This window comes from Pezoporus flaviventris, unplaced genomic scaffold, assembly GCF_033815535.1.
Source record: "Pezoporus flaviventris isolate CSIRO_AGI_PZ_B2104156 unplaced genomic scaffold, CSIRO_AGI_Pfla_v1 ptg000078l, whole genome shotgun sequence".
Taxonomy (NCBI): Eukaryota; Metazoa; Chordata; class Aves; order Psittaciformes; family Psittacidae; genus Pezoporus; species Pezoporus flaviventris.
In genome coordinates, this window is record NW_026892626.1 from 5,504,500 (window position 1) to 5,520,232 (window position 15,733).

Below are 15,733 nucleotides of genomic sequence, written 5' to 3' on the forward strand. Positions count from 1 at the left end.
GTAACACGCAAAACAAACCCCTCCTGTCTGTAGCTTGGAAGTACAGCACAGTATCCATCCTGGCATGGCAACAACTGCCTAGGCAAGACCAACCATCAGGTCAGAGCTGAGCCCACAGCAAACCTAAACAGAAACCTTTAGTCCTTCCACCAAGTTTTACAACTCATTTACAGGCATAAGTGTCATTACACTCATGCGTCCAGGTTCTCATCCTCAGATGTCCCCTAAGCAGGGTTTGGTGGCTGGATATGAATGCATCTGGGTTTGTTTTCTTAAAAAAAAACAAACAAAACACCACAAAGCAACAAAAAATCCTGTCCTTGTCTCCGTTTTTCCTCTCTCCAAAAATACTGGACCAAGCAAAGACTTCTGGTCCATGATCCAATGAATAAGAACAGGTGGGAATGTCATGATTATGGCACACTAGGATTCAGGTGACTCACTAAAATTTTCAGCAGCGCAATTTTGTTTCAAGAACTCATTGCAACAGCTAAGCTGGGATGAGATGTGCCTACACCTTCCCTGAGAGAAATACATTCTCATAGCAAAAGAAACAATGGGGTAAGAAAAGTCATCTGTTAGAAACTGGGCAAGTTCCAGATCCAAACTATGTAAGTGGCATACCTGTACATAAACGTTAGTAAAAACCAAGCACAACCAACCTAATGTTAGCTGAAAATATATATATTTTTTTGTTTGTTTTTGGCCATTCCTTAAGAGTTCCCACTGAAAAGAACTGCACTTTGGTATTTCAGGAAACGTAACTAGTGAGCTACACATAAGAACCTCTCTTCAAGCCTGCATATTTTGAATCTATTATTTTAAATGCAAATGGCAACAACATATCCAAACCATGCCTGTTAATTTCCACACATTTCCCACACCAAAACAGTCCAGCTCTCAGAGAGTTAAATAGCTTACATTAAGACACAGCCCTGCTTTTCAAAGTTACTCCACAAGCTTTCTGTAGTTCTGGAAAAATGGAAGTATTGCAAAATACCCTCAAGTCGAGCTTCATTGAAGGAAATTCAGTTATATTCCTTGTCAGATTTTATTCCTCAGCATCCTACCCCTGCCTCCTCAGAGGTCATGAAATTAGATAAACAGTATCAAATAAAATGCACTGTAAAAGCACAAATTATTCTTCTGCTTCCTGAAGGCATAAAAGAGCTCACTTGGAGGCAGCCTGCACCAAAGCAAGGGAAACATCTTAAACGGGAGTGAGCGCTCTGGCTTCTCAAGGTGACCCCCACTTCAGCTGAGGATATACCAGGCAAACACATGCAGGAGACTCTTTTTACAAGGGGTCCAGCAAAAATCCCAGGGAACAGCTAACAGCGTGTATCCATGACAGGGATGTGTCAGCATCACACCTGGCTGCACAAACACAGAGACACACATTCCCCGTGGCACAGAAAGCTCAGCCAGGGTCTGTGCTAACCCCTACCGTACACAGGCACAAGGTAAAGGCACTTACGGGACTTGGATGCAAACTCCCCAGCCAGCTCGCAGGTGGAAAACGCGGCTCTCTCCTTCACCTCAGGGTAGGCTGCTGCTGGCTGTGTCCATGAGAAATGCCATTGCTATCAGCTCCTTCCAGCAGCCGCCCGCGACTGCTAGCAGCAAGGACAGGCATCACCCAGAGGAAACACCAAGCTGTGACCCTGCAGCTTCGCTGGGGGAATGCCCCAGTTAATGAAGGTTAATGAAACCAGCTCCTGCAAGCTATATCCAAACCCAGTGGGGAGCAATACCCAACTTGCCTCAAACTGAGATCATCTGGCTCCACTCGATGCCACTCCAGTACCTCTGGCATGTGGGGGTAGCCCACCAGCTTGAGCCCCTGAGAGTCTGAGTTCACCTGAATACCTTCTCAGCAGGGCTCTGAAAACTGAGCTGCAGAGCCAGGCTGTATTCATGTAAGGAACAGCCCCTCAGTTTTCAAGAACTGAGGAAGCTGAAGAACAGGTTTTATCCCTAAAACTCTTCATTTTACTCTGGTTTGCAAATATCCCAAGGGTGACATCTGGGCTCACAACTGCCATAAAATAACCTTGGCTTGTCTCAGCTCCTTCAGGTCATGCACAGGCAGAGGCAGCACAACAGCCAGCACACATCCCAGTGCCACCTCCCACTGCACACTGCTCCAGACGGGAACACAGAGGCACAGGCATGCAAAGAGCACATCCCTTCAGGCCCAGGATGCCATCACCAGGTTGCTATGGTGCCGGGGGCAGGAGGGAAGATGCGCCAGAGCGCAGCAAAAGGCTGAGCCGCTTCAGATTTAAATCCCTGTGACAGCATTCCAGCCCAGCCACTGCACGGTTGCTGTGGCAACCGATGAGTGAAAAATCAGAGAGGAAATCTGTAATTATTACAGGCGAAGGGGTGACTTACCCACTTCGGTAATCAGGGCATTAAAACCATTTGAGCAGAGGAGGAGATGCTCCATGCCCCCCCAACTTGCACAGCTGCGTCCTAGCTGTAGGACCTGCCTTACATCTATCTTCTGTAAGCTCCAGCTGTGGGATGCAATGTTTTGGCAGGATGCTTTCCTATGCACAGGGTTTGAAGCCTGCCGGAGGGGCTGCAACTGAAGTACCTGCACCCAATATGCTGCAAGGAGGAAGACAAGGGAGCAGCCTGGTCCTTGGGCAACCTGAGCAAACCCAAGACTTGGGCTGCCTTTTTTTAGCACAAGCACAGTGAGGCGTAAGGAAGGGTCTAAGCCAACAGAGGGAAGAACAGATATCAGAAGCAAGCAACAAAGACAAAAGATGCAGTGCTGATAGGAAGCAGCTAAGGTCCCTGGCATTTGAGTGACTCCAGTTTGTGCTGCTACCAAAGCACCACAGTTCCTTCTTCCACCTTCTCTCAGTGCAACAACAGCAGCAGTATTTATTCAGTTGGGATGGATATTGTGATCATCACTGTGCTAATACAGGAATGACAAGGGGCAGAGAGTCATTCAGGTAGACTAAACACACTCTGCAGTCTCTCCAACTATAACTGCAACTGCAAAACATTTAAGATATATTGAAAATGTGCAGTTCACAAAAACTGTGGACTGTAACAAGAAAGCAATGACTTTTATTTGACTTAATCAAGAGAACATAGGTAACAATGTCTAGTTTAGGTTTAACAGTGTTATCAGCTGTTGGATTTCACCGCAAATGATGGCAAATTCCTCCAGAAGCAACTCTATAGCCATTCTTAATCCCTGCCTTCCACTCTAGAAAGCATCTGCTTTCCTAACAATTTGTTAGGACAAACCAAGCATTTCAAATAACACAGAGCTACAGTTCTTGAGAAAAAAATCAGTATTCAGAGACAGCAGCTCTATGGTAGAGACAAGATGTCAGAATACTAAATGCCACATACACCTGCAAGAGAGAACAAACACATGTCCTGGGTGCAGCTGTAGCTGTCATTTTTCTCCTTCTTAGTAGCTGGCGCGGTGCAGTGCTGTGTTTTTGACTTTCAGCCTGGGAACAGCGCTGGTAACACCAATGCTTTCAGTTGTTGCTCAGTAATGCTTACTCCAACCAAGGCCTTTTTCAGTCTTGTGCTCTGCCAGTGAGGAGAGGCATGGGAAGCTGAGAGGAAGCAGAGACAGGACACCTGATCCAAACTGGCCAAAGAGGTATTCCATACCACAGCACGTCATGCCCAGTACAGAAACTGGGGGGAGTTACCCAGAAGGCCCAGATCGCTGCTCAGGTCAGGCTGGGTATCAGTCGGTGGGTGGTGAGCAGTTGTATTCTCTCCCCTTGTTATTTCCCTTATCATTATAATCATTGGTGGTAGCAGTAGTGGTTTTGTGTTATACCTTAGTTACTGGACTGTTCTTATCTCAACCCATGGGAGTTACATTCTTTCCATTCTCCTCCCCATCCCTCCGGAAGCAAGGGGAGAAAGAGGGCGGGGAGTGAGTGAGCGGCTGCGTGGTTCTGGCTTACCGGCAAGGATTAAACCAGGACAGTATCACAAAGCAGACAGCAAGGCATGCCAGCACCAAGTCCTAGTCCTGCTTCAAAAATCAAAGTTGCTACAAGACAAAAAAGCATGGTCTCAGGACCCCAAACTTGCATGAAGAGTAAAAGCAACACCCCTCTTAAGGGCTTGCCATGTTCGGAGAAGGAATAAAGCACTCACTGGTGTCTCAAATCAACTTTTAGGTACTGTGAACAGTAACAGTAATTAGTAGGTTCACTTCAAAATACATTAAAAAAAAAAATCTTTTAATGCAGTTGGAAGAAAACATAAAGTAAGGCTACATAAATGCTGACCCTCAAGTTAATTATCAAATCTGAGCAAGTAACTTGCAGGCAGAAGCATAAGACTCTTATTTGGCCAACGAGGATTATCACAAAGAGCAAAACAGAAAATAAAAGACTGGGATTGCCTAGCCTTTTGAAAGAAGTAAAAAGTTTCATGAACAGACTGGAATTCACAGCAATCAATATCACTGATATTCAGGAACACACCTGAACTGTACCTGCATTACTCACATACCAGTAACTGGTGTTAGTTACCCTGACAGAGGGAGAGTGGGATCACCCCCCCTCTGGTTTTCAGATGCCAACTACTTTAATTCCCATTAAATGTGACAACTTCACATTTGTAAGGAAGAGATGGAAAGGAATACAGGAATTAACCTCAATTACTATGAATATCTACTACTCAAAAGTCCTATTATTGCCTGTTTAATCAGGTAACAGGCTAAAAAGAATAGCAGTTGGAGCAGTTTTCAGAACAGTTCAGGGAACATGGATATGTATGCAGTGTTAATTAACAGACTCTGTGGTTAAATTCCCTAGTATGTTTTGAAAATTATTTTTGGGCTCCAGATGAACAAAGAAACTAGTGCCAATCTGATTCAGCAAGACACATATTTCTCAAGTGGTCCCTTTTACTTCACTAGGCCCATTCACAAAACCACAGCTGTGAATGAGCCAAAGCACTCTGCTGAATTAAAAGCAAGGTAGAAAAACTGGTAACTGGAAGGCTCACTGAAGGTTATCACCAGGGAAAAAAAAACACAAGGCCACTGCATAAATTGTGCTTATTTACTCCTTCTATATTGCCTATCTGAGAAAACTCACGCAGCTCCTGCATGAAAACATTCCACACAGGCACTAAATACCTGGACACAAACCAGAGGAGGTAAATTAGACCTTACTAAGTAAGCTAATGGCTAAACTCATGAGTAAAGTCTCGTTGAGGTACATCTACTCTGCACCCACTTCTCTCACAATAACACTGACACCCACATAATAGACTGAGTGCTGCATTTTCAGTCTGGTACATACAAGCTATGAATCACATGAACGAGAAGATTCTGTACATCACATCTAGGTAGTTAAAAAGCACTGGACAGTTTGGGGAAGGTTGCTAGTACTGTGCAAATCATCACAAGTTGATCCAGCTTATGGGGTCAAAGAGGGGCCTGGAATCAAGAAATTGTTGAATGAACCCTCACGATGCTCAGAGAGGCTGTACAAATTGGGAGAGGGGACACAAACCAGTATATTATGTCAGTTGTGTCTGGAATCACGGAAGATACCCACTATTTCCATTTGATGATGGAGAAGGCCCATTGGACCAGAATTACAGATAAGCTAAAAGCAGGAAAGGAAAACAAATAATTTTTAAGGATTTGGGTGGCACACACCTCACCTCCCGCAGCAACTGTGTGGGCAGCTCTGTGCTGGCTCTACTCATTTCCAGCAACCAAGAGAGCCACTGGATGTTCTGCATCTCCACAATATCCCATGAGGAACATCCACGGGTGCTGCAAGGAAATATCTTGCAAATACAGGCCGCAATTATGAATTGTTCAGTAACAAGTCAGCTGGCAACACCACCAGCCATAGTGTGGCGGGACAGGTAGGAGACTGCCTTCTATCACATATCACAAAAATACTGCAACAAGGGCAGAGAAAGGCATCTGTCCAGTGGCATGGGGCAGCAGCTAACCCCCCTTTATTCACTGTGAGACAAGCCTGCCTCTGTAACTACACTATTGCCACAAAGGCTCTAATAAACACTGGGAATGACTGATCTCAAAAAGAGACCAATATAAGTCTATTACCAAGGTAATTTTAAGCAGCAACCCTAAGTTATCCCAGGATGAATACAGTCAGTATGGAATAAGGAGCTAGAAGTTAGGTTAAACAAAAAAAAAAAGAAACTAAATAAATAAAATAAAATAAATAAAATAAATAAAGCAAATTTATTGAACAAAAATCTGTTCAGGGAAATGTTTATCTTTCTAAAGATACCTCATCAATGTAAGCAGCACTAGCACTATGGGACAGTGGAGCACTTCCCTTCAGAAAGCTGCTCTCCATCCTTCTTAAGTGGTACTTAACCTCTCCCTCTCAAGAGGCTCCCAAGAGAGCACTGCCATAACAACTCAGAAAAAAAACAACTGTTTCTTCGCCTTCATACAGTCAGGTTCATCAAATGGATGCAGTGCAGGACTTATCAGTAATCAGCTATTTCTGCATAGAATTTACGCTTTGTCAGCCTTTAGAAGCACTGTGTCAGTATTATCTCAAGCTGCCCGTTTCCCTTTTTGCTGTTAACTAGTGACAGTACTGAAAGACAAACTAGAGGCTGAAGTTTCACAACAGATGAGAGGAATGCGACTGCAAACCTGGCTTACCAGCCAGAGCACACATCAGTTATGCAAGGCTGCATATGGATTTTGACCAGATGTAACAAACAGTCCCTTTCTCCTCTCTTTTCCATTCTGAACAATGAGACTGAACCCAGGAACTATTTCCTGTCTTTAATCACATCACTCTGGAACATGATTTTCCCTGCATAAGAAAATATGCAGAAAAGCAAAACCCACACAACTTTATGCAAGTGTTGTGTTCAGAAATTAATTATAGCATTACCCAACCAACCTTGGCTTTGCAAGGGCAGTAGCATCTTTTTAGCCTCTTTTCTGAAGAACTCCACTTTCACCTAGCTCTCCTGTCACCTGCATGGCTCAGACTCCCATCCACACCAGAAAGACTCCCAGTTTGGAGAAGAGACATCACTAAACCCTTCACAGCACCCAGTGTCCCTTCACAGCACAAGTTCAGCTCAGAGAAAACGAGGTGCACCAATGAAAGGAAACAACTCAGCAGCGTGAGGAATAAGAGGTCAAACCAGAGTGGCCTCCATGCTTGACTCCCTGTTGAACCCATGTTCATCAGTCCTACCATTCTAATGGAACAAAGTCCTACTACACTAAAATCTCCTGAAAAGCAAAAGAAAAAACTCTGAACTCATTCATGATCATTGTAATGATCCAATTTTTATGTATAAATTAACACCAGGAATCTTACAGGTTGCATCAGAAGTGATACTTTCCAATCACCTTCTTGGCTAAGGAAAAAAAAAGATTAGTGATGAATCCAGCCCCTTGTCATTATCTCTATTTGCCTCTACTCCCTCTCTTCAAAACACAAGCTAGCCCTTTTTATATTTTTCCTCAGCTGCTTTTTAGTGCAGCCAAAGCAAAAGCATTGCAGCACTTACACCAGCCCCTTTCAATGCCCACTGCACAAACCACAGAACAAACTGAGGAATTTCACCCCCGATCTCCATTAGCCAGTAAAATTGGACTGCAAACAAGGACATGGAGATCATCTGAGTCAAGCTCATCCTCTGCTTTCCTACCTTCACCAGTACTCTCTGATTGTGTAATCCTATTTCCCTCTCCAGGAAGCTGCATTGCAGCAATAGCTGTGGAGCAAAAAACAAGGTTTGCTTTATGCTGGAGCTGGGATGAGAGAACACTAAGATGTATGGCAGTATGGTCCACAGAGAGAAAACCCACCCCTGATGCCTGGCCCAGAGTCCACCGCTGTCAGTGCACTCAGAAGCATGCTCTGCCAGAAATAATGGAGTGGGAGAGGACTCAGAAGCCTCCAGCCTGGCTGCAGCAAGGTGTGCCAGGATCACACTGTAGGCCACTGCCAGCAAGTGTCTTACACCTGAAATCTGTTCTGTCATGCCAGAACAGTCTGGTCTGGTTTCTAAACAGCTTTTTAACCTGTCATCTTCTCCAATTCCCACCAAGGCAATCATTTATATCCTCAGATTTATATAGTAAGCTGTTAAAAATGTTTCAATACAAACTTGCTTCCTCTGTCCCAATCCTAATGTCCTGATTTTTTTTTTTTTTGGCATACATCACAACACTGGTATCAAGCAAGCACCTGGCAAAATATGTGTCATTCATGTCAGATGTGGAAAGGGAAGTGACAGAGAAGAACAAGATGGCTGGTACCCATTATTTGGCATCTAACATGAAGAAAGTCTGACAGACAGATTTGGAAGAAACATAATACAAACAAAAAATATGACCACTAATAAGTTACACCAAGCTTATTAAGCTTATTTAAAATACTTAATGTTTACATTATTTATATTACTTATTCATGTTTTTGCATTATTGCCAGACCAATATTTAAAGCATACAAGTTGATTTCAGTTGTATTTAATATCCAGGGATCCTGCCAAGAACCTCAGCATACACTATCCTTCGCTAAAAGAGGAAGCCAAAATTGGCATGCTGTAGTGATGTTCAAAGTGCTTAATCGAGACTGAGCCTGATGCAATACAAATACAAATGAGGAATATTCTTTCCTTTCTCTGCAAACTGCTTTCCCCTCTCTTCCTCTGTTTTCCTCAGTAGCTTCTGCAAACCCACATTCTTGCACTACTTCATTCAGAAAAGAAAAGTGCTGGAAGAGCACGAGATCATACCTCTTTTCTTGTGAAAAAAAATCTGCAGGGTTGTTCATTTGCTGGTAGCAAGGAGCAAGAGGAAGGAATGATTTAATACCAAGATTACAGTAACAAGAAAGTTAGCATGAATCATCCACTAGGGCACAGAATTCAATGAAGAGCTTTCTGCCTTGTGCTTTGTCTGGTACAAGGCTTATAGATGGAAGCTAGATACTGTCAAATTGAGCCAAACATCGAAAATAGGACATTATGAAAACATCATCACTAATTTATGTCTTTTCCCAACACTCACTGTTTTCTTCTGTGAGAAACCAGTGATGAAACCAAGGGGAAAAAAAAAAACAACAACAGAAGCACTTAACCTCATCCTCAACAAACAACTTGAAAGAAAACCTTGCGCTAGAAATCCATACTCTGATAATACTTTTCCACTCCCATAAATACATCACAGTGCTTTCTAGCCACCCAGCCAACACACAGGCAACCTGTGTACTCCAGGCTGAGATGCCCACTAACATCACTGGCAGGACAGCTCCTCTCCTCACCTTTTCTTTCAGTTTACCCTGTCCATCCTTCCAGCTTCCCTTTGTATGAGAACAGGTCAGCATATGTTCTGCTGTACCTCCTAGACCTATAATGGTCTTCTAGTCAAAAGCATTTATTTTAGAGCTGACAGGTTCTTAAAACAGATCCAAGACAGTGAAAACACCAGGGCTGGAAAGCTAAGTGTGAAGACCAGTAGAAATAGACTACGCCATGCTGACACTGCAGGCAGTCTAAAAGGCTTCAGCAAGGAAAATCCAGTGTTCATGATATGAAGATGGCAGAAGAGATGAAAGGAAACGTGAGGAATCTGATCCTGATGCCAGCATGCTCACAAACATGGCTGATACAGCTGTGAAAGCAGCACAGTCAGTGGGGAACGGAAAACAGACTTTGACAGAGGGAACCGCAATCCAAATCTCTCAGCTGATGCAGCGAAAAGCATCATGGGGGAATCGGCACAAAATATTAATATGCTATAAGCCAAAGCTAAATTGGATTCTACTTGTGTGTTTTAGCAGGTGCCAGGTAAGGATTGCTCAGCGATTACTCGGTCCCTTTGCTAATATCCAGCCAATTTTCTGCCCCACATCTAGCTAGGCAGGAAAGTATTAAAATAAATTAAAATCCACCAAACCCCCAAACCAAACAAAAACAGGAAGCACTTGAGCTATGCCAGGTTTCAAACTCCGGGCATTTTGAGGACATTGCTAAAAAATTCCTACATAAAATAGAACTATAAATGAGTACAACAGTTGCAAAGCAACGTATTTTCACTTGTGAAATTAAAACTGAACTTTGCTTGGGGATGGCAAGGAAAATTCCATCTGGAATAAGGAATATTTTTAAGTGTTCAAAATAAGAAAACCTGCAGACAGGTTCAGAAGTTGTTTTACCCTCTGTACAGCCAGTACTTTGGCACTTCATCCTGTCACCCAAAATACACTTGAGATATACTGACTTTTTACATTAAATCTTTAGAGAGCTGCATTACTCTAAACTGCCCCCAGAAACACCATCAGAATTCATTTTCATTTGTAAACTACTAAGTTTCACAAGAGTCCAAAGAAGATAAATACTTCCTAGAGAGCTCTACTCTCTGAGTTTCACAAGAGTCCCAGGAAGATAAACACTTCCTAGAGAGCTCCACTCCCTGGCAATGCCAAGTTGTATTTCAGTGAAATCATAAAATCTAAACGGGAAACTCACCAAGTCTGAGGATTTATTGCCTTCAAAGTGCCTTATACCTTGCCACAGAAAGTTAGATAGTACTCTGCCTTTCAGCCAGAGACCACAATAAGAGTTTGATGCAGTACAGTATAAAGACTCACCTACACAAATGTTTTTTTCCTGCATTAAAACTGAAAGAGATTCACTAAAATAATTACAATAGACGATATGAAGGGGAATCACCTAAGTCAATTCACATTCCTGGCCCTTTTCTTCAAGCTGGCAGCACTCACATACTAAAAGCAGTACTTCAGCTGCATGGTTCTTGTGCTTTCTCACACCAACCAGTGCAGCTTTATCATTTCTTTTAAAAAGGAAGTTCATGTCCTGTGGTCCTTGACACTGCAGGTGTCCAACTTTCAGAAGTACAGCTTCAGAAGCAACTGCAATATACCTTCCCAAAGGCAGAGAGTGAGATCAGCTGCTGGCTGGTGCAGTAAAATAATTGACTATCCAGCCTGAGCCTCATTTCCTCAACAGAATTTACAGCTGTACAAGCTGCTATGCACAAAACACAAAAATACTCCAAATCTACAAACTAGGATGGAAGAACACAAAATCCATGCTGCAAAAAGTGATCAAAAAGAAAATCATACTCTCTGAAAATGTTCTCTCCGCTGCAAAGAGAAACACCTCCACTGGACAGCAAGAGACAACCTTCTTCTTTCGTAGAAGCAAGAACTGCAATACATAACCAAAATTCCTAGCCAATTCTTCTGCTGAGTTTCTAGTATCTAGCTAAGAGATGGAAAATGAACAGTAAAATATTTTGCAAAAGGAAAGACAAACAATCTAATACAAGGATGCACTACAAACCTGTACTCCCACAGATCAGAAAAGAGTCTGAGAGCCACAGAAACAATTTACAACAATATTCTCTGTTTTATAGACTCTGCATGCTTTGGAAAACACCCAGAATACTGTTATTTTTGCACAAACACCATATGGCTAAGAAAATGTCACTTTCTGTGTTTTCCTGGCCCATAGCCGTCACTTCAGGAAACAGGACTGTGATCTGATAAAACAGATCACAAAATTCAGAAACAAAGGGGGACAGGGATGCTCTGGCTTTCAAGCCACAGAGCTGGTAGAATTATCTACTTTAACTTCCTGACCCCTAAGGTAACCTATTCTGTTCATGAAGAAAAGGAATTTGAAAGCAGATCAGTTTGGAACAAAAATAGGGAGTTTTCAGCCTCCCAGAAGATACAACTGTTATGTAAGGCTTACAGCATATCCATCCTTCCATAGGTGACAGGCCCACACTGATAATTACCTGTGTGCTGTATTTGTGGTCTTTAAGCTGCAGTGTTCCTGATGTGTCATTTTTGCTTTACTTACCTATACTTTCACAGCTTCCCACACATCAGCACTCGCTACTCTCCTGATGGAACCCAGCTCTTTTCTGTTAGTTACTCTTTCAAATGGGTAAGATACCTCACCTTTTGATTCAGACTTACCGTTATGCCTGAAAAATTCTTAAGAGCTTATGAAGAACTGTAAAAGAATAGGAGGCACTACTGGAAAAGCCTCCTTGAACAAAAATGACACATACAGATTGACATACAAGGAGGAATCAAATAGTCTTTGAAAGCAATGCAGAGGAGAAGTGTATTACATGAAATCTGAGAACTGCCCCATGAAAACATATTTTCTTCTCTCTGCTTCTTCTGGCAAAAGCAAAGCCAAAAGCAAAAGAGATTCATTCGAGTTCAAAGAGGCACCATTTGATTGAAAGTTTACAGTATACAGTCAATACAGTAATATTTTAAGATACAACAGAGTTGTATATTAACAACAGGGATACAACATGAATGTGATAGTTTTCATACAGTACACACATGTATCACCACTAAACATCCCTTTTTTTCCAAAACATTTCCACAAGCTCTTTCCATTTGGATAAAAGAAAGGAATCTTAATTTGTACTTGAAACAGCTAGATTTTTTTTAAAGTGGTTCTGGAAAGGACTCTCAATTCATGAAGTCACAAAACAGAGCTGGGAAGCCAAGAATCAGATCAAATTTGATTTAGACCAGCTGTGACATCTTCCTAATACAGTGAATCCTGATGTATGAACATATCACCATAAGTATGAAGCTAAGCAGTAGTAGATGTGTATGTCATAAGGTAATTCGAACTGCTTTAATTCAGGCCCAGTGATCAGAGCACAAACCAGGTGACACACTGAAGCTCTGAGGGCAGCACACCTGACCAGGCTGAGATCTGTGCAGTTGTACCTCAACACACAGGCAGCTTTGCTGGATTGCTGATGAATCCAGCTGTGGGGTGTACAAGGCATTGTACAAACTGTTCCGAAACTCCACTGTTAAGCACCACACAAACCAAACAAGGCAAGGGAACACCTGGAGACCTCTAAGCTGCTGGCAGGTGAACTAGTTTGGATGTGTATACACACAGCCTATGCACATCCTAATTTCTCTCTGAGAAAATCCAGATCAGGGCATTTTCCTTTTCCAGTGACAACACAGCTGCCAGCAGTATACCTACTGCTCTGCTTGGCATATATTTGCATGCTGTGTTTGCTTACTGCTTCCTGGGCATAAATATCCCATTTTAACCACTTATTTCAATTTACTCTGTATCTGAATGCACAAGACACCTCACTGCACAGCATGCTGCTAAGCCTGTTATTCCTCACAAGACTAAAGGGCTGAACTCTGGAGAAAGCAGTTCTATTACAATTTTTTCCCCTGCATTTTATAAGTGGTCAGCTCGTCTAATAACACCATACACTTACAGACTCAGGTCTCCATTGTCTGAAGATGTCTGCATCACAGCCTTTTGCACTCCAAGTTGTCCAAGAAGTACAATGCAGTGTAACGGCAGAGCGCTGGCTGACTGCAGACACAGAAGACCTGAACGCTGACCCCAAGTCCAAAAGGCTACCTAGCAGGTTACTTGCAGTAACAGATTTCTTTCCCTGCATCTGTCTCAGTTTTCCCATCTGTACAGTCCATCCAGTAATGTTTATCTCATTGTGAAGTGCTCTGAACAGCGAGAATAAGAAACACTATGACATGCAGATATTATCCTTTGCATTTACTGTGCCTTAGTACTGCAAGTTGTGATCCAGTATTTCAATCACTGTAACTAGAGAAGACAAACTTAGCCCAGACACAATTTGCCCAACACACTACTCAAGTACATAGACAGTCCAATTACAGTAAAAAAAAAAAACAAAAACAAACCCCACAATGCAACAAGAGCTGTAAAAAATATCCTCAATTCAATTTATACTAAAATAATCAGACTATAAAAGATTCAATAGGTAACTTTCTTACTGTAGAGCTTCCAGAAGGTAAGTACCCTTCTTTCGTATCAGTTGGCTTTCACCCTTTACTGAACTCCCTGCCTGAAACTACATGCCCATGAGCCACGCCTCTGAAATGCAGGGCAAAATCCAACTTTTGTAAACCTGAACATTCATTACTGATTACAAAATTACTTGGAAAACAAGACTCGAGTTTGTTTGCATATAACTCCCTTCACTGTAGCTTATAAACAGAGAAGGAGAATCACAGAGGCAAAAGCCAAGCTAGGCAAAAGTAAAGCTCTAGGTAAACAACCACACACTACTTCAAAGCAGGTAAGGGAAGTGAAGCCAAAGAGGTCTCATGGCAAAGCCTGAGATGGGAGCCTGGGTTTTGCATCACAAGTTGGAGAACAGGGAACTGGAGAGATTCTCAGCTGGAAGTGCAGCAGTAGGCCTCCATAAACACCATTACTCAGCTGGCAGCAACATATTAAGAAGGGGAGAGCTATCTGCAAAGCCAATAGGGTTTTCTCCACGGTATGCATGTATTTTCTACCAGGTTTTGTGCCCTCTCGTTCCCTTCTTTTCCCTTTTCCCCTGCTAAAGTCTGTGACAGGGTCCACCCGCCCGCTGGACTCGATCCCTTCAGCCACGGCGGGGCTGCAGAGCTGTGTACACAGCACCGCAGACGCCTGCTCATGCGGCGGAACTCACGGGTGACAACACCACCGCTGCTCAGGAAGGTCCCCGAATCCATGGGGAACCACTGCCCCGCGCCATGCCTGGCACCAGCAGGGGCCGGAGCCACGCTCGGGTCTGACGACCCAAGGACTACAGCGGATGTCAGCGCACCGGTAGCCCGCGGAACGCAGACAGCCCCGTGGATCTCCGCGCCTGAGCCGCCCTCCCAGCGACATCCGAGAGGAGAGCGGCACGGTGGATGCCAGGGAGCCCCGGCGTGACGGGCACGGCAGCGCTGCCCTTGGGGGCATACGGCGAGGGAAGGGTACCGGAGAGGGGCCGGCGCGGGCAGCCCGCCCACCTCCCCCACCCCACGGGGCCATAAGGAGAACCGCTTGTCGGGAAGCAGCCGCCAGGCCCCCCCGCCCCGAGCGGCCAGCGTCCCGCACGGTTCCGCCGCTCACCCGGAGGTGCAGGGCTGCGTCTCCTCCAGCCGCCGCGCACCGTGGCACCGGGCTGCGCCGGGCCGGAGCGGACCGGACCGCACCGGGCAGTCACCGCCGCAACCCCCCCGATCACCGCCTACCGCCTGCGCGGCCCCGCCGCCGCTCGGCAGCCAACCCCACGTTCTCAGCCAATCCGCGCCGCCGCGAGTAGCCCCGCGCCCCGCTCTGCCAATGGGGAGGCAGCGCGGGGAGGTGGTGAGCGGGGCCGCGCTGAGGGGAGGGATGTAGCGGGAGGGCTCCGGGTGCGCTGTTTGATACCCGCGCCTTGGTGGCGAATGGACCCAGCTTGCATCGCTGGCACCGCGCGGTCCGTCAGCGTAAGGGTGCCCACCGGTCAGACCTGGCAGGGAAAACAGGGGAGAGAACCCTAAATCCCGCTCCGGGCTTCCATAGGTAACGTCCTCCTGAAAGGGTTGCTGCCAGCCCTCCGCTTGGGCTGCTCTGCTCCGCTCCGCTACAGCCGCCCTGCAGGCCGGAATGCACCGAGAGGAGTCTGTCTGCTAACCATGATGGCGGTCCGGGTCTGCAGTACTGCAGCTCACAGACCGGCTGTCCTGTCGTAATTCCTGATGTTTACCTGCAGCCACTTGGGACACGCTGAATTTAGCACACACGGCAACAAGGAAAAGTCCTTTGGGCTTTCAACTCTGATTAGAAATTCAGATGAAACCTAGTCTTGATATCAAACTCCAAATTTAAAATCCAAGTCTTCACTTACATGCCTGACCTAGAACAAACACCT

The 15,733-nt window shown here is 44.6% G+C and overlaps 1 protein-coding gene across 1 annotated transcript in view; it reads right to left on the reverse strand.

The window, feature by feature from the left end:
- ABAT (4-aminobutyrate aminotransferase) overlaps nt 1–15,019 on the reverse strand; it is a 61,342-nt gene extending 46,323 nt beyond the window's left edge. The window contains exon 1 of the mRNA XM_061474121.1: nt 14,950–15,019. The gene's annotated coding sequence lies outside the window, so the exon portion shown is untranslated. The remainder of the gene's footprint in view (nt 1–14,949) is intronic.
- Between the last annotated feature and the right edge of the window lie 714 nt (nt 15,020–15,733).